Source organism: Pteronotus mesoamericanus, unplaced genomic scaffold (assembly GCF_021234165.1).
Source record: "Pteronotus mesoamericanus isolate MK-2021 breed Mesoamerican mustached bat unplaced genomic scaffold, CSHL_Meso_final contig_50, whole genome shotgun sequence".
NCBI lineage: Eukaryota > Metazoa > Chordata > Mammalia > Chiroptera > Mormoopidae > Pteronotus > Pteronotus mesoamericanus.
In genome coordinates, this window is record NW_026555186.1 from 40,592,092 (window position 1) to 40,619,206 (window position 27,115).

The 27,115-nt window shown below is 34.7% G+C and overlaps 1 pseudogene; it reads right to left on the reverse strand.

The window, feature by feature from the left end:
* Positions 1 to 10,386: 10,386 nt before the first annotated feature.
* On the reverse strand, positions 10,387 to 10,563 carry LOC129074747 (uncharacterized; annotated as a pseudogene).
* Between the last annotated feature and the right edge of the window lie 16,552 nt (positions 10,564 to 27,115).

Sequence of the window (27,115 nt, forward strand, 5' to 3'; positions counted from 1 at the left end):
TAAACATGCCTTTCAAATTTGTAGAAGTCATGCTTAATTTAAAATTAAGTACATAAGGAAATATAGATTTCAGTAAAAAAACAAGATAATTTATAACGCTCGTGTTTCTTAGTAACCTGTATTTGTACAGTATCATGACTATTTTATATAACCTTACAGAATCTAAGTGAGAGGTACAAAGCTTTATTCCTGCTTTAAAAATGGAAATGTGGAATTTTAGAGCTAAAGTGTTTTTTATAAGGTTACACACAGATCAACGTGGACATAAGCAAAAAAAAAAGTTTTGTTTCTAAAATATTTTATTACAAAGAAATCCATCTTACAGATATCCTTAAAAAAAAAAGAAAGTTGTTTGCTTCCAACTTTCTGTAAAAATAAGGAGCCTCCCCAGACGGGAGATCTCTAGTCTGTCCCCTAGTACAACGTACCTATTCTCTGTCCCTTTTATTGGCCAGCAGAACAGGTACATTGAACTGGAGATGTTTTTCCTGCACTTAAGTCTAAACTGATGACATGCTGTTAGTTTTGTCTCAGCATAGTCTACACATTCATTGTAGACATATGAGACTGATTGCTATATGGAGGTCTGTCCAGAAACTATCCAGCCGCACATTATGCTAAATACAGACTTTATTGAAGAAGATACTAGATACAAGAAACATTGTACATAGTACAATGACACCTCCCTTTCAAAGTAGGCACTTTGGGACCTCACACAGTTCTCTCAGTGTTTCTTCCATTGTTCAGAACACTGCGAAATCCTTTGTGGCTGCCAGGTTACATCAATGCTGCACAAACCACTCATTATTTCAACAATGGCTGGACTTTTTCCAGACAGACTTCGTATTTTCTGTCTGTGCTTCCAATCACAATAAGGAGCAGAAAAATTCACTACATTGGTCAATCTTGAAACTGCCACTTCCTTCATCAATGACTTCTGATTATTTTTGAAGTTCTAAGTATATGGGTTCAAGAAGTTCAAAAAACCCATATACTTTTCTCCTTTTCCTGAGTCTAGACCATTATCATCTGTTGTTTAGATTCTTACAGTGTTTCTCACGATGTAACCAAAGTGATTAAAACAATCATTTGTTTACTTAAAATTCTTAAATTGCTTTCTGTAGCTCTCAGGATAAAGTCCATATCCTTAACATGACTTATAAGACACGGTGTTATCTCAGCTTTGGCTACTGATTCACAAACCCCAATACAGGTTCCAACATACTGGCACCAATGTTGAAAATTATATTATCTATTTAGTAATATTTTACAGGTAAACAATTTTCAACATGATTTTTAATATGAGGAAAATTAATGGTTTTGAATTGTAGAATCAAGTAGTCTTTATTTGTTAAGCATACTTCCTTCATCTTATATTTCTATACATTCTTATCTCCATGTGGATCATGTATCTTGAGCACACACTCACTCACTCACAGATATTTTCCTGGGTAACTCATACTCAAACATTAGGTTTTAGCTTAGATATCACTTCTTGTAGGATGCCTACCTTATAAAATATGTATCAGGAGTCCTACATATGTGCACTGATAGTGTCCTACATTTTCTTCAACACATTATCACATCATGACTTCCTGTTTGCTTAGCAATAATCCACTGGACTCTGTGCTCCATGAGGGCAGGAGCTCTGTTTCTCTTTTTCACGCTTGCGTCCCCAGTCTGGCACAGCGCTTGAACTCATTAGGTAATCAGTTAACATTAAGTAAGTGAATGAGTATAACAAATATATCTTATAGCTCTAAGCTTTATGTCATATTGTTGTTATATTGAGAAAACCTACACTTCTGTTCATATATTATATTAAATAATTTTATATTTTGAAATAATATAAAATAACAGGAAAGTTGCAAGAAGAGTGTGAACAATTTTTCCTAAACTATTTGAGATTAAGTTGTCAGCTTGGTGCTTCATGGCCTTTCCACTTTAACATGTACGAGGGGAACCAAAAAACCCTGGAATTTATTTATAAAAAGATTGTATATTTATTCTTACATGTTTAAACTTCAATCACCTTCAAAGTACTCTCCATTTGACACAATACACCTATTGAGATGTTTTTTCCATTGCTCAAAACAGTTTTGAACTTGTTGATTTTTATGCCTTTTAGTGCTTCTGTCTTTTTTTGTTTCATCTCTTTTATATTGCAAAAATGTTGCCCTTTGAGGACATTTTTTTACCTAGGGAAACAAAAAAAGACATTTGGGGTGAGATCAGGTGCATAAGGAGAATGTGGCACAGGGTCATGCCATTTTGATCAAAAACTGCTGAACACTCAGTGTAGTGTGGCCAGGTGCACTTGTAAATCACCCATCATGAAATGGGCAAATGTTGTTGAGTCTTCAAAAAAAACCCCAAAACAAACAAACAAACAAACTTGCTGAAGCTGAACACAGCCTCTCACAACTATGCCAGCTGGTACGCTGATACAGATGGGTCCCTAGAACACCGACCTAGCAGGGAAAGGCTGTAGTACAAGGGGCTCTCCCTCCTGAAGATAATTCCTGTTTTGGGAGTCCCCCATAGTATTTTCTAAAACCAAGAACACTCTTACACAAGCACAATAAAACCCTAGGAATAATGAAACAGACATTAATACCTTACTGCTGTCTAATTTTCAGAACATTTTCAATTTTTGCTAAATGTACTAACATTTCATGACTTGCTCTTTGAAATGGTAGAACTGATTGATGGAAGGAACACAGGTCTCTATTATCACTATTTAGTAGCTGAGTTTATCGACTGCAGAGCTGCTTTAACTCATGACTTTTTCTTATGTTCATAATATATTTCTCCACTGTTTGAGCTACTTTGAATTGACTTTTATGTCACTTGCAAATAAAGGCATTCAAATTATTAAACAGTAATTAAACAGTTATTTGCCCTTATTTCATGCATGTTAGTATAATACCTTCATTCAAAATTTAGAATCCTGAAAGCATAGGGACTGTAATTCAGAATCAATATATATATTTTATAGCATCAAATAATAGTGTTTTGTATATAATATTCAATAAATATCTGCTCATTTATCATATTCTTCCTAAAAGCTTATTAGAATTATTGATCTTTGCCTTTAAATTTAAAAGGCAAATGTTTTGTATACTTTAGTATCATTATAGAATTACTTTGAAACATGGTTATCAAACCATACAACTTTAAGAGCAGAAATTTATTTAAGTTGCCTTATTGCAAATTTTATTTTCTCTTCCTTTATTATAGAGAATAGAATGTTTAGATTTGAATAGAAACATTATTATGATCTAGCCCAGCTCCATTTTATAAACTTCTATTCCATGGCAAAAAAATAATGATAAGTCTAGTAAGACTTCACCATTCTATAATTTGCCTTTCAAAATAGTCCTGTATACATAAGTCTGAACTCCTTACAAAGCATGGTCTTGACTACCTCATACTCCTTTGAGATATCCTTTGAATCAGGTACAATACATTATCTGAGAAATACCCACATCTATTTACCATTTTGACTCAACTTTCTTTAATATTTTTTGCTTCTATCACTATGATACCATCCTTTATACCGTAACACACTTTCTAGGAAAGTCTCTTACCTTTTTTCCAAATGCAGTCATGTTTCTCCTATCATACAGTCTATTGTCTATGAAGAAGCAAAATATTGTAACTCTGAAAACCATGGGCTCTGGACTCACATTGGCTGGGTTAAAAACCCTACCTCTCTGCTTTCTGGCTGTAGGAACCTGGGCAATTTAAATTAATCTCTCAGGGCCCTTGTTTCCTCATATGCGAGACAGGGAGAAGAGTAGTACTGACTCTCTAGGATGGTTGTAAGGATTAAATTATTGAATACATGTAAAGCCCAAGGGACATCATAAGTACACAGTGAGTTTATATTATTTACATTATAATGACTGGTATATATTGTCAATTTTCAAATAAAAAAGGCATTTTAAAAATACTATGTCTAAAGAAAATTGATATATTTCCAAAATTCTGAATAGTGATTTGACTTTCGAGTTACAAAAAACAAATTCACTAGTAAAAATGGGATATATAAAAAATATATATATATTTAAAAGTTTAATGACTTTGATGATAGAATACTAAATAGAATTCTTGAAAAAATATACACAAGAAACAGTCATTGATTGGAAGTGGAATACATCTAATTTTTACTGATTTTCTTAAAAGGAGGTTCATTTCACAACTGGTTCAAGTGTGCAGCTGCTTTTTAAGTGTTACTTTAGGTATCCCCTTGGTTAGGGATGAATAGCTGAGCAAAGAAGAGCAGTATCATGGCATCAGAATGAAAATAAAAAATAAGGTTTTAGCTTTGATAGGATTAGAAGATGAAATAATGATATAATCACTAATAATGTTTTATAGTTTCCAAAGTACTTTGCTGTTGATAGCTGTTTCCAAAATGCAAACTATTACTGTTGATACATTACAGGGAAGCATTTCCTAATCACCCAGTCTCTACCCTGGGTTTGTGACTTTCTGAACTATTGAAAAGACATATTTGTTTACTTTCTGATACTTTATTTTTACTTCTCCTTACTTCAAATTACACTTATGCATCCATTTTTATCTTTTATATTACACGATTCTGAATAACTCTGCAAAAGATTCTTTTCTTCTATATAATTTCCATAAAGAAATTCCTTATCCCTTGTGCTGAGACACATGAGTATATAAGGAAGTGTTGGAGAGTGGTTTGTAGCTAGCAGCTGCTAATAAGCATCTTAATCCCCTGTTGGGCTAGTTTGGTGAGTTAAGAAGTGGATGGCAGGGACAGGGAAAAGGGATAGGAGGAAGAAGGGCATACATTTCCTTCTCTCAGTTGCCTCCAATTGGCAACTCAATTCTTTCTTGTTAACAAGCTCTTCTGGGAATATAAGTAACCATCAGGAAGGCCAGAACTACAAATCAGTCATTTTTTATCCTTTGTCTAAATCATATCAATAACTAGCAGAGACTAGGGATTATGTTCCTGTATGAGAAGAGGGGAAAAAATCCTGGAATGCAGAAACAATAAGAGAAAATCTTTTTCTTGAATATCGACCTTGATAGAGTTTATATAGCATAGTGACAAAAAATAAAAGGCCTAGATTTGCTCATCATCTGATTCATTGTCTTATATCAAAAAGGAGAGAGGGGCCCCAGAACTAGTCATTCCATATGCAATATCTCCCCTCTGGATCATCGTCAGAACTTCTCAAATCTCCATGTTCCCCTACCCTGCCTTGACACACACACACACACACACACACACACACACACACACACACACTCCTCCTCCTCCTCCTCCTCCTCCTCCTCTGAGACCCTGTCTAACTCTAATTTTTGGTTTTGCCAGTGCCTCCTTGCATCAGAAATATTGTCTATATGTAATATCCATTGTGATAGGCTTCAGGTGCAACTCTTTTCTTTTTTTAATGAATTCTTATTCTGTCAGGGGTAAGGTATAGACTAAATAGTTTAACAGCGGCCCTGGGAAATTTCTGCAAACATTTAATAAAACAAGAACCTTTCCCACTGTAGTCAACACAGTCTGGTGTCTTGAAGAAGGCACATCCCTTCTATTCACGTGACTTTGACCCTACTCCTTGGAAATAAAAACTCACCATGATATCACTATAAGGTATTTTACTAATTCTAAGCCAGCTTATTAAAAGTAGGCTGCAATAGCCCTGGCCAGGTGGCTCGGCTGGTTGGAGCATCATCCTGTGCACCAAAAGGTTGTAGGTTTGATGCTCGGTCAGGGCATGTACCTAGGTTGTGGGTTCAATCCCCAGTCCTGTCACATACAGGAGGCAGCCAGTCAATGTTTTTTTCTCACCTTTCTCTTGATTTCTCTCTCTTTTCCTCTCTCTTTCAAAAATTGTGTGTGTGTGTGTGTGTGTGTGTGTGTGTGTGTTTAGGCTGTCATACAAACTCAGAACTTTGAGCCATTCAGAATAGATGGTACCAGCAGCTTCAAATAGAACCTGACTCCCACCTTTCTCTCCCAAGGAAAATGGATTGCTTTCAATTCATCCAGTTATACATGGTGGGGAGGGTACACTCTGGCTTTCTTTTTTTAAATTTTTTTTAAAATTTTATTTTAATTTATTTTTTTCAAATACATTTGTCTCTGCCTCCCCCCCCACCACTTTCCCTTGACCCCTCCCTTCCTCCCTCGGCTCTTCCCCTTTGCTTTTGTCCATGAGTCCTTGCTATATGTTCCTTGACTTTCCCCTTCCCTTCCTTTCCCCCAACCCCCTCCTGCCTTCCCTCTACTCTCTGTTGGTTTCTTTTCCTTTCAGTGTTGCTGGTCTTATTTTCCTTGCATCTTCATATTGTTGGTTAGGTTCCGTTTATAGGTGAGATCAAATGGTATTTGTCTTTCGCCCCCTGGCTTATTTCGCTTAGCATAATGCTCTCCAGTTCCATCCATGCTGTCGCAAAGTTTAGTACTTCTTTTTTTCTTTCTGCTGCGTAGTATTCCATTGTGTATATGTACCATAATTTTTTGATCCAATCATCTACTGATGGGCACTTAGGTTGCTTCCAACACTTGGCTATTGTAAATTGTGCTGTTATGAACATTGGGGTGCGTAGGTTCTTTTGTATTGGCGTTTTGGTGTTCTCATGGTGTAGTCCCAGCAGGGATCACTGGATCAAAAGGCAGTTCCATTTTCAGCTTTTTGAGGAAATTCCACACTGCTTTCCACAGTGGCTGCACCAGTCTGCATTCCCACCAACAGTGGACTAGGGTTCCCTTTTCTCCACAGCCTCACCAGCACCTGTTGTTTGTTGATCTGTTTATGATGGCAGTTGTCTCAATTTTTTCCCCCTTTCCCTCCCTCCACCCATCTCACCCCCACCCCCCGCTCCCACAGTCAATTTCCACTCTGTTGTCCATGTCCATGGGTCATTCACACATGTTCTTTGTCTAGTCCCTTCCCCTTCTTTCCACCATTGTCTTCTTTCCCCATCCCCTCTGGTCACTTTCAGTCTGCTCCATGTTTCCATGACTATGGTTTATTTTGTTTGTTAGTTTATTTTGTTGAATAGATTCCATTTATAGGTGAGATCATACGGTATTTGTCTTTCACCAACTGGCTTATTTCACTTAGCATAATATTCTCCAGTTCCATTCATGTTGTCGCAAAAGGTAGGAGTTCCTTTTTTCTTTCTTTTTATAAATGCAGATTGATTTTATTTATTTTTTAAATGTCAAGATCCATTATAAAATATTAAAAAAATTTAAATCCATTATAGTCTCAGCAATTAAAACATGACACCAGCACAGAAATAATCAAGTAGATCAATGAAATAAAATAAGCATTCTACAAAACAAATGTACATATCTGTCTAACAATGTAATATATGATTAAATTGATATTTCAAATCAATGGGGAAAATAAGGCTTATTCAACAAATAAAGTGCATGAACCACTATTGCTTGAAATAAAACAAATACAGAGCCCTATTTCACACATTATACAAAAAATGTTCAGGTGAGTTAAAAATCAATATGTAAAATCTAAGGAGTTTTAGGAGAAAATATAAAATACTATTTTTCTTACCTTGAAATAAAATATTCAAACCCAGAAGCTATAAAGTAAATTATAGACAATATGACTACATTAAACATTTAAGACTATACAGTAATATACATATTAAAGAATAATCTGAAGGCTGACTTCATCTCCTCAAGTTAACCTTTGTGATAAATTGAAAGATTTTGTATTATGTATAAGAATGACAGGAACCTGGTAGATGTTCAAATATATTTATTGAATTAAATATAGATAAGATTGGCTATTTTTACTTATGTTAATTTTCTCAATATTTGTCAAATGAGGCTATTTATCCATTTAACAAGTTGCTGTTGAAGGCCTACTGTGTGCCAGACAATTGTGTTAGAACATTGTTTCTGAATCCCCCTCATCTCTACAAAATTTTATATTTACAACACAATCTTAGTAACATCTCTCATAATATGTGATGATATTCAAAGGGACCCAAGGAGGAAATGTGATGAAAAGGTGCTTTAGAGTGGCTGGTAGCTGAGAGCCCCGTGGAGCTTGAGAAGCTGCTGGCCTCATTCCCGTCCTCTGATATCCCAGGTGTTCTTGACCCTCTATTTTCCTTTCTTAAATGTGAGTAGCCAGAGAAAAAACAGAGCCTACTAAGAACTTGAATTTGGCTAGCATACAGTGTAATGCATTTTGTAATTGACAGTAATGTTTATAATCATAAGGTTTCAACTTACTTTTAATGCAACCTTGATTTCGAAAGAGTTTAAAAATTTTTTATGAAGTACCTTTTTTTCTTTTAATGTTAAAATTATATTATGACTAAACATAAACTTTTAAATAGAAAGAAAGGAAAATAAATCCTTTTTCTATTTTTAACATTATGTTATTAAAAGACTTTACTAAAAGCTTATTTTATAATAATATCTTCAAAATTAAATTATTTTTCAAAATATGTTGGTTGGACTTTTGATAGGCAGATACCACAATAAAAAATTACATTTCTTTCAATTTTTCCAAGTGCGTTTAGGAACCACGGTTTATTGATTAACTTATTTTTTGTTTTTCTAAGTACAGCTTGAGTGGAAAGTGATCGTACCATTAAAATCCTCTCAGAACAGTAGATTTATGGAATATATGAATAGATTCAGACATTAGAAACACATAGAGTAGAGATTATGTTTTCACTTATAACTTCAAACCTCTTTTACATATTAAAATATTAAGAAGTAATGCAAGGATTAATGTGGAATGAATAGTAGAAGGTAAGATATACTCATATCAAGTTTTTATTTAAAAATTAAATAAAATGCGTTTGTAGAAAAACAAGATGGTCTCAATAGTCCTCCCAGCTTAACTAAATTTCAGACAAGCTTGTTCCTGACAGTAGGCCTCTGACCTCCCTTTTGTTAGATTATTTACTTCAGGAAATTTGTAATTATAAATTCTTTCTCTGTCCCTATGAAATGTAAATCTTTTTAAAATCTTTTTGCCAGTTTTACAATGCAGGAATATCTTTCTCAAGGACTTGGGAACCATACTTTTGAAATACCTGATCAAGGACAATGGCACCTTTATTTTCCAGTCTTGATGGAAAATAGCACCTCTATTTCCCTTACTTCTGTTTGACACTTTGCCCAAGTTGTAAAACTATCATCTGTCGTGAAGATATGAGAAAGTTTACTTTTCATTTGGTTAAGACCATTAGAAAACCCAGGTGGTCTATGATCCAACTTCATGTCAGGTTTTAAAAACTCCTCATCTCTTCGTTTCAGTGGAAATGAGCTCAAACTGAGTTATGGCCCCTTCTCCTATAGCAATAGCCTTGGGTAAAGGCTTCCTTGCCTGGTGCTAGTTTTTCTTTGACAAGCATTATATTATATGATGGTTATGGTAAAGAGATAATTGGTTCAAATGTAGTGAATTCAAATTAAAAGAATTCTGTTTCTAGATGTACAATATTTTAAATATATCATTCTACTATAATTGCAGATCTATGGGTTTGTTTGCTCATGCATACTGGTGTGGACAAAAGTAGGTTTACAATTGTGAGTACACAAAATACATTTTATTCTTATATAATATTTATTAATTATTGAATAATTTATTTGTATTATAATTGTAAATCTACTTTTGCCCATCCCTGTATATGATGTATCTTTCTGTAGAAAAAACACAAAAGACATTTCCCGTTCATTCAGTGCATTAATCAATAGGTCCAGAGATACTGCATTGGAATTTTAAATGTCTCATGCAGAGAATCCAATAAATTCTTGTATGAATTTTCTTTACATTTTTATGGTTGTTTCTCCTCTTCTCTTATCCCAGAGACAACGTTTCATTACATTAACAATATCTCCATGCTTTTATTTGCTGACCCCCGGCCCCCAGTGTTGAATTCACACATAGCTCTTAGACCCTGCTAGTTTTCCACTGGACTATGTCTTTTTCACCCCTCTTCTTTCTTTCTTGTTACTCTTCTTCCCCCTCCCTCTTCCCCTCCCCCTACCCTTTTATCTCCTCTTCTTCTTTTTTAACACTTTATCATTGTCCTTAGTCCATAAACTATAAGGGATTCTTAGTATTTCCAAGGATTAATCTACAAACACTCACATCTAAATTGCTCTGTATACCTGTATATAAATATGTTTACATTCATATTTATAATTCTAGGTGCATTACATTTTATACAGGATTATGTAAGAAAACAATAGCAAAATGGACCTTTATGTTAGTATAGGTTCTGATTCACAATAAAACCTTAATGATATTGAGATCATTATATAAGAAGCTATGTGTACTAACTTGTTTTCTCAAATTTGATGAGCAAGAAAGATATTAAACATTTTGTTTTTCTTTTCTCCAGGAGAGAGCGTGAACTCAGCCCCCTACTGCCGCAAATTATGTAGTCTAGTTGTAGACTACGTAATTTCCACATTTGGGGAAAGCGCAGGGGCCAGCACATCCGGAGAGCAATGGGCGAGCCTCGCCCTGGGAAAACCACCTCATGGTCATGGTATCTCCCCTGCCAGGGACGTATTAGATGTTAAACATTTTTGATGTTTATTTTTTAAATGGCTATATGCAGTGACAGTCCTGAAAAATACCAAGGTCAAATAAAAAATAATAGAGAAACATTATATACAGTTGAACATATTCATTGAACATAGAACTTAAAGTAAACATTAATCCAACGTGTGTGTGTGTGTATAAATCCAACATGTGCACATGCGCGCGCACACACACACACACTATACCATCACATGAAAAAAACTGAACCAAATCAAGCAAGAGCATTCTTTTAAGTAAAAGATATACAAGCTGGTTCAAGTCATATAAATTGGTTTGACTGAGTTCACCGTATTGGTTCTTCAGTTTTAATAATGATTGTGGATCACTCATCATTGATTTTGCCAGTGTGGTGGGTAATGTTGAAGGAAACCAGATATTGAATTGACATATTATCACTTACTGTATTGCCATCATACTGTTGTGATGCCTACAGAGTATCAATGATTTGGGCTAGTATCACTGAATTCTCAGTTCCAGGAAAGTTAACTGTTGAGTGTTTCCAGTTATTACTTATGCTGTAAGGGAGTAACTTATTTAGCCTCTTAAAGAAAATAATTGTGCAATATTTGTGAATTGATTTTAATTTCAAATGATGATATTACCAATGATGCACTCTTTTTACCTGTTATGAGTCATGTCCTGATGAATATAGATGTTCATTGATAGGGTAGCACCTCCAATGTACAAAATTTTGCTGTTAAATTATGTGAATTTGAATGCTACTTCTGTTTATGTTGGATTAAATTCATATTTCTAAATTCAGCATTCTCTTCCCTCTCTCTCTTGGTTCATTTTCAACTGTCAAAAGTCACAGCTTTCCCAAAAGCATTACAAATAACATGAAACAAATGTAAATGAATGAGAAATAAGGATGACAAATTCCCAACTTTTGGGGGGATTAGAGAGGTAGTAAATGAAAATGAACTCTTTATTATATCCACAATTAAATTCTTACAGGTTCAGGGAATTATAAAAGCAGCCATAAATCTTATCTGTAGATAATGAAAACAATCTATGACTTATTTTTCTTCTTTATATGCATGTCAAAATATATTAGCTGTATTATAATGATTTAAGATAAAATTTCTTCCCCATGTAGAAGAATTTAACATTAATTTCACAATTAATACAGTAATAGAAATTTGATCAAGTGTAGTTTCTTTTACTTGATAATTAATCAGGAAAATCTGTATTTGTATCATACATGATGCTAGTATTTTCTTAATGACATAAGTTAGCAAAAACTTAATTTAGTTACTGTGAATAAAGTTAAATTCATTTGTTTTGCAAATGGAAAACAAATTCTTTATGTCTCAAACTGTAATAGGATTGTTCCAATTATAATTCATTGTTTCAAATGTTCTTCACAGTAAATTTTTATATATTTAAATCTTTTGTTTTCTTGGAGAAAATGATGTTCTTGACAAGAATTAGAGCATTCCAGCATTAGAATTATTAAAACGCATTATTACTGTAAATTAAAAAAAATTAAAATAAAATATAGCATTTATGCCATTTGGCGTAACAAAGACGTTTTAAATTATTTTTAAACTAAATTGAAACTATGATTTGGTAAAAATAAAACTGCAGGTGAAAATAAAATTAAAGAGTTGTGCTGTGTAATGAGAAGCCATCTTATTTTTTTATTAATATGCAGCCTCTACAACTACTGATATTTTGTTTTATGATTATCTACATTTCAAAACTCAACAAGCATTGTTAAAATGGCTGCCTGACAAACCACTTTAAAACTCAGTGCTTAAATGCTTTTATTTGCTAATAGTTAAGTTCTCCAACATCAGAGATCACATGTTAAGACTGAGGCATAATAGGACAACCTTAATGAGGCACTAAGGTTGGGTTGTTGGCTACGAAAGTTGGCTATTTCTAGATTTTCTTCCATGTAGCTACTTCCTGTGTCCAGGTGGCCTACCTCAACCAATGGTGGTTTCTGGGTTCCAGGAAAACATGTGCAAAGGAGCAAACCTCCAACATGTGTTTTAACAAGCCCCCGCTTGTTTCATGTTTACTTATGTCCCATTGGCCTAGGGAAGTCATGTGACTAAAAACAGCTACGATGTGGGAAGAGACCACACATAGGTGTGAATATCCAGAAATACGATTCATCCAGGGCCATTCATATATAAGACTTTAGTACGGCAATATTGTTCAAAATGTGAGCATTCTTACTAATTGGAGATGAAACCTGAATGTAAGCTTCCTAGTTTTATCCCTTATTTTTATTGTAGCATCTTTCCATTTTCAGTTTGAAACCACTATAGAAAATCATGAGAAACTAAAATTTATATTGAAAGATGTTTGTAATCAAGTTAACAAAATCTCATACTTTCAAATTAACAATTGAAATGGAAAATAATATAGGGTTGTAGGCTAAGGTTTCGAGTTATAATTAATTTTTTAAAGAAGCAAAAATAAAGCTGGAACATTAGATAAAAATAAATATATCAATGACAACTTACATATTTTAAAGTAGTAATAATGGCTACCATGCCATTTTCACTTATCATGTTGTACGTGATATGAACTTTCCAGGTTCTTTCTTCTCTGCACTTTAAAGGAGATACTTATCTATTAATTTTTCCTTTGTCACATAATAAGCACACTGAGTAGCTCTTCTATCTTTTTTCTATCTGGCCATCCAACACATATGTTATATATTTGTGTTGTTATTACTCAAATTTGTTGATTTTCACCTCCCATGTCTAAAAGTGGGCCATCAGACATAGAGTAACTTAGATGAGTAAGAACCAAAACTGTAAAACTTTATATGACCTCCTAAATATCACTGAATATGTAGTTCACAAACTGCCTCTCTTATAGCTTATATTAACTGTTATTGGCAATCTCATTCAAAATAACTTCTGGCCAAAGCACTTTGTCATCGGCTCTCTTACTTCCATCCATTTCTTTTCTCATCTGATGGAGTTTTTTTTATCTGAATCTCCTTACCTTTTCTTTCTCTATCTTTTCAAATATTCTACTGTAGGAATCTCTCTTTCTAGACAACCCACTTTAACTTCCTTTAGAGATTCCTAGCACCCAGTTTCTTTTTTCAAAATTATGTTCAATAGAAGTGAGTGGAACAGATATTCTATCAGTTGCAAAAAATATATGTAGAAATAAATTTGCATACATTTTAAACTCACATAATAGGAACTAAAATTGGAAAGGGATTACTTTACATGTAAGAGTGCTTTTCATATTGTAAAGTGCTATACAAATTTAAGGTGTTATTATGAATAATAATGGTGATGCTGATGGGGATCATGAAATCAGTAGCCTTTACTAAAGACTAGTTCAGCCATGAGGAGTTGTTCAGTTAATTTAATATTCATCATAGAATACCTTCCAAATCATTGAACTGTCCACATTATAATAGCAGCTATTTCAGGAAGGTTTTTTTCCTACGTTCATTTACATATCAGAATCTTCTTGAATGTTCACTTTCAGTGCTAATCTGTGTAAGATGAAAGTTATAAACTTGGAATTCCTATTGTCATGTGGAGTAATTAGCAGATAATTTGATCATTAACTAGGCTTGCTATATTTAATAGATTCTCATCACATCTGTAAATGTTTATTTTAAAAGTTATTCTGCAACAAAATATGGGCATTATATCTGTGCTATTTTGCATAAAACACACAATCAATGTTAAACCTTATGTACTTTAAGGGACATCATTGTAAACTGGTTATTGATGTGTTGAAGTCATTTATACCTGCCATGGAAGATAGATTGTGACACTATTAATTTAATTGGAAGTGGTTATATTAACATAGCTGCCATGTAAACCAGCAGTCCACCATCTGTAAAATTTCATGCATATTTTGTGCAGATAGCTATACCATATTTTGACAACCCTAAATCAACTTTAATATGTCAATTTCAAAGTTTGTCACCAGAAAGTTCATCTGAAGGAGGATGTATGTTCAATTCATGTTAAATGTAAAATGATTACAGTAGATAACACTTTACAAAATGCACCATTTCTTGGAAAAATAAAGTTGTTTAACATGGTTATTATATACTTTCAAGGCATATTACAGTTTTTTTTAAAGCACATTTAAAAACACCAATATACAGTATATAATGAAAGATGTATTTACTCATTGAAGGCATATGGTAATAGCAGTAAAAGGAAAGATGCTTTCTCTATAATAATTCTTCATTTGCATAACAATATGTAAAATGATAAAAAATGCATAGTGTTGAATTTTCATTTCTGGTTCAATATGAGTTAGGCTTGCAACTCTTCCAAAATGAACTGTTTTTTCTAGAATGTCCACAGCCTTTCCATGTTTAGTATTTCAGGCCATTTGGCTTTAGCGAGGGGTGGGTCTTCTGGAAGAGAACCTGGGCAGTCTTCTACAGGGCTCTCTCACTTAACCTTCCACTGGCAGCATTAAATAGCAGCTGAAAACTATCAAGGTACAACAGTTCTGCCTTTTTGCCTCAAAGAAATTATAGAAAGAATTGGGAGAAAGGTTTTCCAAGACTGCTATAACTGACACACAATCGCTCATGATTTTTGTTTTATTTTTTCAATTGTAATATATTTTACTTAAGATATGTTGCATTAAGTGAAACAGCAATTGGAAAATAATGGTTCATAAGAAAATTTGTGAAACTGATAAGCAGCACAGTTCTTCAAAAATTGTAATTAAGTACATAAATGGTGCATATATTTAACTCACTATTAGGATCTATGGCCCTGTGAATCAGCTGGTAGGAGCATCATCCTGTAACTGAAAGGTTGCAATTTCAATTCCCTGTTGGGGCACATACCTAGGTTGTGAATTCATTCCCCAATTGGGCAGGTGCAAGAGGCAACCAATTGATGTTTCTCTCTCTCTTTCTCTCTTTTCCTCTCAAATGAGAATAAAATGAACCTTTAAAAAAATACCATTGTCAGGTACACAAGGAGGATTCTGCACATTTTTAACAAATGTATTACATTTTTAAAATGATTAAAAATATTTATTCTAATCTCACTATTTTATGAGAATTTTATACCCATTTAAATGAAAATTTCTTTTTGTCCAATACTCTTTGCTATAATTGTGTAACAGTTGAAGAGCATTTTTAATTAAAAAATGAGTTTGTTGGGTGGAGGGTGAGTAGGCTTTTGCCTTTTGTTAATGCTAAGAGTTGACAGATTTTATTTTTCTACAGAAAAATGCCTGTGTATTGATCTGCCCACATATAGTATACTAAATAAATGTTTTATTTTTCCCTGCATTTGGATATTCTCATAATTACAAATAATTTTCCTATTTACAGACCTAACATTGTTACAGGCAATCATGAGTAGAGGTTGTAGCATCTATTTGTTTTCTTTTCATATTCTAATTGAAATCAGTTTCAGGGATATGTCCTTCAGTAAAAGAACTTAACCACATCACTTTTATTACCATCTTCTATTCTTTACGATTTTGCAATTGGCTTTTTATTCCACCATTTTTTTTTAAAAAGTATTTTCCAAGATAACCTAGTTGATACATTAAGAACCAGTTATCCTTCTTTTTTCTCATTTTCCTCTTTGCAGTGTTTGAAAATGATCAACCCCTAGTAGAAGCTTTTGTTTTCTTAGTCTGATTATTCCATTTTCTGTTTTCCCTTCATAGCACCTAACCACTTACCCGATTTCCTGAATGTAAATAATCTTCATGGTTAAAATTCACCATTTCCACTTCTCTTTTAACTAATCAAACCTCACAAACTCTTATTTAAAAATTTTTTTATCTTCACCTGAGGACATGTGTTAATTGCCTTTAGAGAGGGGATGGGGGAGGGGAGAGATAGAGAGAGAGACATTGATGCGAGAGATAAACATTGATTGGCTGGTTTCTTATACATACCCTGTGTGGGAATTGAACCCACAACCTATGTATGTGCCCTGACTTGGAATAGAACTGTCACCATTTGGTTTATGGGATGATGCTGCAACCAACTGAGCCACAGTAGCCAGGCTAAAACCCCACAAGCTCTTATGGAATAAATAATTTTAGATCTCTCGTTATCCACTTTGCCAATGTTAATTTCTTTTTCCAAGCATCTCCTGGATATTGTTCAGTGAACCCATATTTATTCAGTAGTGACTATCTTTCACATAAAGCTTAATTCTGGAGATACATGTGTGAGGAAAAACTAGTATGGTTATTGGCATCAAAGTACCTCAGTTCTTGCAGAAGGATAAAAATTTGAATAATCAATGAAATTAAAGTAAAATTAAATCTATGGTGAAGATTATGAGTTGGAATTCTGTAAGAACATATAAAAAGATCTGACCTAAGGAAAACTACTGTTAAAATTGCTTTAAACTGAGATGTATTGACTGATAGTAGACATTAACCAAGTGAAGAGAGATAAGAGTATTTCAAACAATGGAAAAAACAGGTTTAAAGGCCATTAGTGGAAATTTCCTGGTTTTTTTTTTTTTTATTTACTTTTTAAATACATTTGTCTCTGCCTCCCCCCCACCTCTTTCCCTTGCCCCCTCCCACCTTCCCTCCCTCAGCTCTTCCCCTTTGGTTTTGTCCATGAGTCCTTGCTATATGTTCCTTGACTTTCCCCTTCCCTTCCCTTTCCCTGCCCCCCTCTTCTCTCTTGTCTCTGTTGATTTCTTTTCCTTTCAGTGTTGCTGGTCATATTTTCCTTGCATCTTTGCATTGTTGGTTAGGTTCCGCTTATAGGTGAGATCATATGGTATTTGTCTTTCGCCCCCTGGCTTATTTCGCTTAGCATGATGCTCTCCAGTTCCATCCATGCTGTCGCAAAGTTTAGTACTTCCTTTTTTCTTTCTGCTGTGTAATACTCCATTGTGTATATGTACCATAACTTTTTGATCCAATCATCTACTAATGGGCATTTAGGTTGCTTCCAAGACTCAATTTTTTCACTGATATGTCTCCTAAAGCAAGGGACATAAAGGAAAGAATAAACAAGTGGGACCTCATCAAAATAAGAAGCTTCTGCACGGCAAAAGAAAACATCAGCAAAATGAAAAGGGAGCCAACCGTATGGGAAAATATATTCGCTAATGATACATCAGATAGAGGTTTGATCTCCAAGATATATAAAGAACTCACTCGACTCTACTCCAAGAAGACAAACGATCCAATCAAAAAATGGGCAAAGGACCTGGGCAGATGCTTTTCTAAGGAGGAGATACAGAGGGCCCAGAGGCATTTGAAAGGATGCTCAGCATCAGTAGCCATCAGAGAAATGCAGATCAAAACCACCATGAGGTACCACCTCACACCGGTCAGAATGGCCATGATAAACAGATCCACAAACAACAGGTGCTGGTGAGGCTGTGGAGAAAAGGGAACCCTAGTCCACTGTTGGTGGGAATGCAGACTGGTGCAGCCACTGTGGAAAGCAGTGTGGAATTTCCTCAAAAAGCTGAAAATGGAACTGCCTTTTGATCCAGCGATTCCACTGCTGGGACTATACCCTAAGAACACCAAAACGCCAATACAAAAGAACCTATGCATTCCTGGTTTGATTATCTGAAAAAGGCCAGTGTAGTTGGAGCACACGTGAGATAAAGACAGGAGAATTCAGATCTCACGAGCCTTTGTAAGCTGTGACAGAGTTTTTATCTTTACTGTAAGAGCAAAATTTCAAGCACTGTTGGCAGGGGTGCTATGGTATGACATAGTTATTTTGAAAATATAATACGACTTGTACATTGGAGAAAAGACCTGAGGGAGACCAGAGAAGTAGAAGAGAACAGTAAACAAAACAAAACAAAACAAAGACACCAACAAAAAAAAACTACTGAGGTGGTCTAACTGAAGGATCATAATGGCTTAGTCTGCTGCATGGTGGTACCAAAGGGGGAGTTTGGTGGATGATTTAAAGATCTTTAGAGGGTAAAACCATCAGGAGCTGGTCATGGATAGATGTGGAAAGGTCAGTGAAAGTAAACAGAAGAAAGTTCAATGATTAAATCTTGACTTCAGGTAGGGTTATCAGATAAAATACAGAACATCCAGTTAAATTTGTATTTTAAATAAATGATGGATATTGTTTTAGTGTGTTACCCATGCAGTATTTATGACATATGTATACTATGAAATTACTTGTTGTTTATGAAATTGAAATTTATTTGTTAAATCTGGCAACCTTTTTCCTGACTTGCCTTCTTCAAATTAAGAAAAAATAATAGAACCAGAGAAGAACATGAGTAAGGTTTTGTTTATATTGAGTTACCTTTAAATATATTCTTTCATTAATTTTATCATTCTTGTTAGTGATGCTACCATTGTCACAAGAAAACAGAAATGAAATTTAACAATTACTATTGGATTTTTAGTTACTAAGCCTGGCTACTAGTCAGCCCAGTATCTCTCAATATCAATATCTCTTAATATCTATTATTTATTTTTTTAATCTTACTAGTATGAACACTCAGTACTTTTAAAAATATTATTTTAACAAAACTCTATTCAGTTTCTAGTCTAATTTGTGCCTAAAATATTCTCTTTCAACTATAGTATCAGCTATAAGCTTGAGTGACTTCATATTCCCTATAAGAGTTTGCAATGATCTTGTTTTATTTTTTTTGTTGTTGTTCAAGTACAGTTGTCTCCATTTTCCTGTCACCACTTCCCCCTGCCCCACCCACTCCCACCTCCCACCCTCAATACAACCCCACTTTGGCTTTGTCCATGGGTCCTTTATACATGTTCCTTGATGACCTTTCCCCTTCTTTCCCCCTTAATCCCCCTCCCCCCCCACCCCTCTGGTTATTGTCAGTTTGTTCTTTATTTATTATTTTCAAGAAATAGTTAATTTTCTTCAACCTAATAATGCAGAGGGTCAGATAGATCTTTATCAACTCTGTTGATGGTTTCAAAGACCCAGCTCTTTGTTTCATTGATCTTTTCTTTTAGACTCCATTTGTTTATTTCCTCTCTGATCTTTATTACTTTGTTCCTTCTACTCATGTTGCGCTTTCTTTGTTCTTTTCTGTAGTTTCTTTAGGTGTAGCATTAGATTATGTATTTGAAAAATTTCCTGTTCCTTGAGGCAAGCCTGTATTGATATAAACTTCCCTCTTAGGACTGATTTGGCTATGTTCCACAGATTTAGGATCATTGTGTTTTCATTTTCATTTGTCTAAACTTATCTTTTGATTTCATCCTTGATCTCATTGTTACCCACTCAACATTTAGTAGCATGTTATTTAGCCTCTACATGTCTGTGTGTTTCTCAGTTTTCTTCTTGTAATTGACTTCTAGTTCCATACCATTGAGATCAGAGAACATGCTAGATAAAATTTTAATCTTAAATTTATTGAAACTTATTTGATTGCCTAACATGTGGTCCATCCTGGAAAATGTCCCATGTACACTTTTAGTATTCCTGGCCAGCAGTTTCTGTCAAGAAATCAACTGATAGTTTTATTGGAGCTCCCTTGTACGTAACTGTTTTTCTCTTCCTGCCTTTAAGATTCTCTTTTTGTCTTTATACTCTGGCATTTTAATTATGATGTATCTTGATGTGGGCCTTTTTGGGTTCATCTTGTTTTGTACTGTCTACATTTCCCGGACTTGCATGTCTATTTCCTTCACCAAGTTAGTGATGTTTTCTGTCATTTTTTCTTCAGATAGATTTTCAGTTTCCTCATCTCGTGCTATCTCTCTCTTCTTTTGGAAACCCTATGATTTGAATATTGGCATGCTTGATATTGTCTCAGAGGTCCCCTTAAAATATCCTCATATCTTTGTTCACTTTTTTCTTCTGATTGTGTTTTCTACTACCATGTCTTCCAGATCACTTATTTGATCTACTGCTTCATCTATCAACTGTTGATTCCATCTAATGCATTCTTCATTTCAGTTATTGTATTCTTTATTTATGACTGTTCATTTTATATTTATCATCTCCTTATTAATAGTGTCTCTATATTAGAGTAAGTTCTCTCTGACTTCACCTATTCTCCCCTTAAGTTTTTTGAGCATTCTTATAATCAGTGTTCTGAAGTTGGTATCTGGTCTTATTCTTTCATTTGGGACATGTTTCTTTGTCTCCTCCTTTTTGCTGACTCCCTGTATTTGGTTCTAAGTATTAAATAGGTTTTCTGTGTCTCCCAGTCTTTGACAGAGTGGCCTTATATAGATGGGGCCCAGTGGAACAGTCTCCTTGGTCACCTGAACTGTGTGCTCCAGGAGTGTCCCATGTGTAGGTTGTGTGTGCCCTCCTTTTGTAGTTCATCCTTGATTGTTATTGGCACATCAGTGGATGGAACTGACCCTCAGGCTGACTGTCTTTGAGGGCTGGCCATGACTGCAGCACATGAGCTCTGTGTTGGGGCTGACCCCATGGAGCATTGGTTACTTTAGCAAGGCTCTGGTGCTAACAAAGTCCACCCTTCCTGTGTGCCAATTGTGGAGCTGGTTGGGTGCTTCTCTGGTGCAGTCTAAAGCAGGTCCTCGCTTATGTTAGGTATGGATCTTCCTGGGAGGACTCCTATGCATGTCAAAGTCAGCTGCCGCTTGTGCCAGGCTTGGGGCCATTTGGTAGTGATTTGCATTTGGTTGCCACTTGTGCTTATTACCTTGGATGCACTAGGAAAGGCTATGCTATGATCTACACTGTTACTTTTGCTAGGTTTTACCGGCTGTTACTTTTGCTAGGCTGGGACTTTTCAGTGGGCACAACAACGTGGGCTGAGGACAGCAACCACTTATGCCAGGCTTATGGTCACCTGTTGGGAGTTACAAAGCAAGTTAAGAGCATTTGACACATCTGCTAGGCTTGGGATCATTTAGCAAGAGCTATAAGGCATGCCAAAGCTGGCCACTGCTTGTTTAGGGTTTTTGGATCTTTGAGAAGTTTAGGGAAGGATTGCAGTGTGATCCAAGTAAAGTTGCTTGTGTGGAGGAGTCGCTGGAAGAGGCTCAGGCCAGGAAGGTGAGTTGCATAGGCAGGCATCTCAGGGAATCACCAGGAAAGGGCAAATAGTTATGCCAGATTAATGGATAATTCAAATTTGATTTCTTCCTCCTCCCCCTGCATGTGGTCAGCTGGGTAGGAGGAGAGTGCAACAAAAAAATACAATAGTGCCTGACAATGCTTTCGTCTCCAGAGAGAGTTGTTCTAGCCCCTGCCCTTCCAGCCCTCATCCTGAAGTTAATCAATTTCGTTCCTCCCCATTTGTCCCTGGTGAATTTCAAGCTGCTGTTCTTGTGCTGGAGCTTAGAGCGAGTACATTTATGCCTGAGTGATGCAGTGTGCAGTTCCTTTAAGAGAAGTGCTTCAGTTTCTAGCAGCACTTTGTCTTTCTTATATGCTGTCCTTACTGGTTTCATAGCCAGTTGTTATGGATACCCCTCTTCCCGGCACTGGTGCCCTGTTTTGGTAAACCCACTGTGTGGATCTGGGACAACTTGCTCCTCAGGGGGGACCTCCATGGCTGAGAAAGCTCTCCTGATTTTTAACTGCCACAGTGAGTGTGGAACCAGCCTATCCCATGTCTTCACCCCTCCTGCCTATCTGAACAAGGTTTCTTCTTATGTCCTTACTTATAGGAATTCTGTCCAGGTAGTCTTCAGGTGATTCTTAATTATTGCTCTTCTATAATTTAGTTGTAACTTTGATGTGGTCATAGCAAGAGGCCAGCAAAGAGTTTGCCTCTTTCCCTACATTGACCAGAAGTCCCCTAAATTGATATTTCGATTAATGCAAGTATTTACAGTAAGTGAATTTTACTTTTACATGTAGTTGAAGTACGCTGTTGAAAACAAAGGAAATAATAATTATGTGTTAAATAGGAAACAATGTTTTGCCCTGGCTGCTGTAGCTCAGTGGACTGAGTGCCAGTCTGAACTAAAGGGTTGCTGGTTCGATTCCCAGTCAGGCACATGCCTGGGTTGCAGGTCAGATCCCCAGTAGAGGGCATGCAAGATGCAATCACACATTGATGTTTCTCTCCCTCCCTTTCTCCCTCTTTTTTCCTCTTTAAAAATAAATAAATAAAATCTTAAAAAAAAAAAGAAGAACCGATGTTTTCAGAATGAAGAGTGAAGAGGTGAGATAGAAAAAAGTGTGAGGAACCAGCCCAACCTGTTATTATGTTGACCAGTTAAGCATGAATGTGAAAACCCAGAATATGAGTACATTATGAAGACATAGGTTGTTCAGGGAAAGAACTATACATTGCTATTCCTCACTTAGCATTGCATAATTGTTTTAAGTTGAAACACTTTTAGTTTCTCTCCTATCCTAAAGCGCACAACTGTCACTGCTTACACTGACGCTGTTGTTCAATTTTAATTCAATGAAGAATATTTCTAGTTTCACACTATGTTATATGACTAGAGAACTGGCTCAATGTACACTTTCCTTTCTATAGAGAGTATCTCTGTTTTGTTATTCCAAGTATGAACAATACACTGCATTACTGTATCAGGTAAATAAATGCATGCACAATGAAGAATGAGCATGGTCTAGTAGAGCAGTAAAATAAAAGCCAAAGGACTTTCTGAGAGTTACTCAGTCTTTATTGGTAGAGACTATCCATTAGTTTTCTTATAACCCTACATATTTCAGAATCACTATGCTGTTATTATTTTACAATTTTACCTTTCTATAGTTAGATCCATTTGTACATGTTCTTAAGAATATTGGACTGCGTAATAAAAAAATGAAAGGACAAGAGTGCTTTTTAAAGTGTTATGTTTTGGAGACCAATGAGACAATAGAAGAGTTAGAAGTCATTATTCATGGAGCAAATGAAGTTGTAGATGATTTGGAGGGAGTTACCTATTAGGAAAGTAATTATCAAGAAAAACACAACATGGTGTTTAAAGATTGTCACTTAATTCCATATTGTACCTTGCCAGTATTTCATCTACAATGTATGGCTCATGCTTGTCTTTTCAATTACAATGTCATGATACAGCTAGTTTTTGCAATTATGAGTCAAATTATTCAATTCCTATGGATTTGTTTTTAATGTAGAAAAGGAGAGGGATAAAGATAGAGGAAACATAAGCTCATATAGACAAACTTCCAATTTTCTCACTAACTTGGGAGATGAAATACATGGACTGGAAACTTAGCTAAAAGATTGTTATTTGTTTCTGTTGGTACAGTATTAGCTAAACTCATCAATTGACTTATTCGAGCCTGTTCAATTTTTTGATAGCTACATTTGATTGCTTTTCCATTCTATTCTCTTTTCTTTATCATCTTCTTAAAATATATATTTAATATGTATTGAATATAATATTTCATCTGCTTCATCAATGGCATTTATATTTTTCAGAATATAAAATTAGGCCTAATGTTAGTGTTTTCTTATAGTGATTCTATCATACTCTTTTGGCCACTTTTAACTATATTTTAAGTCCTGTTTTTCTTTACTTATTTAATGTCTTTTAACTGGGTACTTCTTCCCCCATAGCTTTTCTATTTATTTTTTTCAGTAGCAGAATTTTGAGACAAGAAAGGGATCAGTGTCTTAACTATACTCTAAAAAAAATTGTCACCTGGTAATGTTGGAAGGTCTAGGCCCCACACAGCCAATAAAGTTAGCAAAGTCACTGCCCCAAAGATAAAGTGAGACTAATTTGCTCTGGCAGCCAACACAGCCCAAGAGATTTGGGAGTCCAGCCAACCTGAACTTGGAAGCAATGATGAAGCTGTCGACTGTATGAGAATCCTTTCGTTCTGATTCAGTGCAAAAAGGGTGGCATGGGACAAAGTGGTACCCGACTAGATTCTGTGAGGCCTGGAATTCATCCCCTGAGTATTGTACCATGAACCAGGCCACCATTAGAACAGGCAATAATGTAGAATAAGGCAATGCATCACCAACCGGAAACATTTTAGGGCATTAAATATGTTAGTTGCATGGTGATATTCCTGCAACTGCAGGTGAGAGAAAGCTGCAAATATTTTTCTAAGTACAATTTTAATGGCTTTATTTATTTGCATTTCATGAACCAACACTCTTGTGGTTTTGCTGACTTAGCTTTAAAAGAACAGAGTTGAAAGTTTAACTATTAGTTGGATGAAAATATTTCTCAGTTGCTAAGAGATACTTTCCCAGATAGCATATCCAGGATTCTTCATTAACTTCAGAGTAGGTATGAGCTGCTAACAATTTCTCAGTGTCAGGATCAAATACACTAACTTTCATTGTATCATTTCATACATGAAAATTTCTATAGAAAAGTAAATCATGTAACAATTTAAAAAATCCTGAACCCTAAACTTCAATGTGTACAAGAAAATAGGCAAGTATAACAAAAATGAACAAGATACTAAGGTACAGCCTGCAGTTTTAATAGCTGAGTCTCTGAATTTGGCATCTTTAATTTAGATAATATATGTATACTGTACAAAACTTATTTTCAGCTCTGTAATGTGATATGGGCCTTTCTTTCAGATTTTTAATCATTAAATTTGAAGACTTTTTTAGAATTTTGTAGAAATTAATAGAATTAATAAAATAGTACCTGCTGTGATAGAATTTTAAAGATACTTAGAAAATTATTTCTTTTTGAAGGCTTTTATGATAAATGAATTTTCTGTATATTGTCAAATCAACAAGATGCCATAGCATGTTTGACATTTAGGTCTTCCTTTGAAGCCAAGAAAAGACAATGAAACACTCAGATTTTAGTCCTAATTTCTTCCCCCATTTATTTCTGTCATTCTGCTGCTTGGCAGCTGCAAACCTAGCTCTTACCTCTAGGCAAGCGGCAAGCAAGGGCAAGCAAGCGTCTCTTTCCTGAACTAATGGCCATGCAGCTCTTTGGATTAATTGGCAAGTCAGTGGTGCAGCCTATAGTTGTTTCCCCAGGAGACCTGGTACTTCACATCAGCAACTTTTTGAATTTGCTTTGGCCTTAAGTTTGCTCCCAATTTTAACCCTTTCTAGACCACTAGTATTCCAATGGATAGCCATATTAAGTATATGGCTCTTATGATATAAAAATACATCTTTCGAAAAGACTTGAGAAAAGCAGAAAAGAACAACATTAATTATAAAATAAGTAAACTGTTTTTGAAGGAAAAGATGTTTCTTTTTAGAATCAACTTTTGTTTTGACTATGTACAAAAGGACTTTTATAGAATCTTAGGAGAAAACATTTTTGATAAGCTTTGCTTATAGTTTTTTCTTTAATATTGTATTGTGAATACATTCCCTTATGCTTATTCATCTTTAGGCAGAGTAGATTGAAAGTTGGGAGTTTTGGTTCTGATTTGACCACAAACTTTCAAACTTGGCAATATATGATGAAATATGTCTTCTTCTGTGTAAAATTAAAAATTTGGATAAAGTAAGGTCTTTTCCAATTATAAAATCTGGATGTATTTTTAAAATTCAGTCAACAATTTAAAATTTATTCTCTAGAGATACAAACAAAACCCCAAATATTTCCAATTAGTTTTTCTACTTCACAAGAACAATTTCTTCTAAGCTCAGGGGTTCTGCTTTATTTTTTATTTTATCACTTTGAGAATTGAATGTTATGTAAGTAAATTTAAGAAGAATTGATTCTGCTTAGAAAATATTCTCTTTAAAAATGACCCTGTGCTTTAGACCAACACTTTCCAAAAGAATTATGCATTGGGTCAAATAAGTAATTTTAATTGTTCTCATAGTCCTTTTTTAAAACTAAAAGAAAACAAATAAAATTAATTTTAATAGTTATTTTAAATAATTATATCACAAATATTTTATAACATGTAGTCAATACTTTAAAATTTATTAGTGGTGTATTTTACATTATTTTTTCTTGTCTATTTAACACTCTATATCTTAACTCAGTCACTAAATTTTTATAAGAAATTCTTGAGCTGTATTTTGATTTCCTAAAATTTACAACAGGGAAAGTAGTTTCACACCTAAAAGTTGTTTCACACATACTTAAAGAGTTTTTAATTAATTTTGAATTTAAATTAAATTTAAATTAAATTTAAGAACTGAGTTCCTTAGTGGCACTAACCATATTTCAAGTACTCAGTAATCACATTTGGCAAATGATACCATATTGCATATCTTATACTTAGACATTGATCCACTTCTTACTGGAGATCAAACTTGAAATTTTTAAGACTTCTTCTGTAGCAGCAACAGAAAAATTCTCTAGAGGCTGAAAGAGACTTTCCTGGTAAATTTATGAAATTTAATTAAATGTTAGGATAAATAGATTTGCCTGAACTTTTTTAATGGCAGATCTTCTCTACAAATACTTATTGCATACGTTAAATATAGCTTCAGACCCCTTGTTTTTAGGTAGTTTCAAGATACTTGGCCTCTTTTTTAAGTAAAATTCTAAAGCAAGAGTAATCCATGTATAATAATTTTCTATTTTTGCTTAGATCTTGTAACTCTGCAGGGTAAAGCATTTCAAGAGTGAAGAGAAACTCTTGTCCAAATCCTAATATTAAGTACAATAGAGCATACCTTTCTTAAGAATGTATACTACGAATTATCTTTATAAAGCTCAAGTTTTGTAAGCTATGAGTGAAA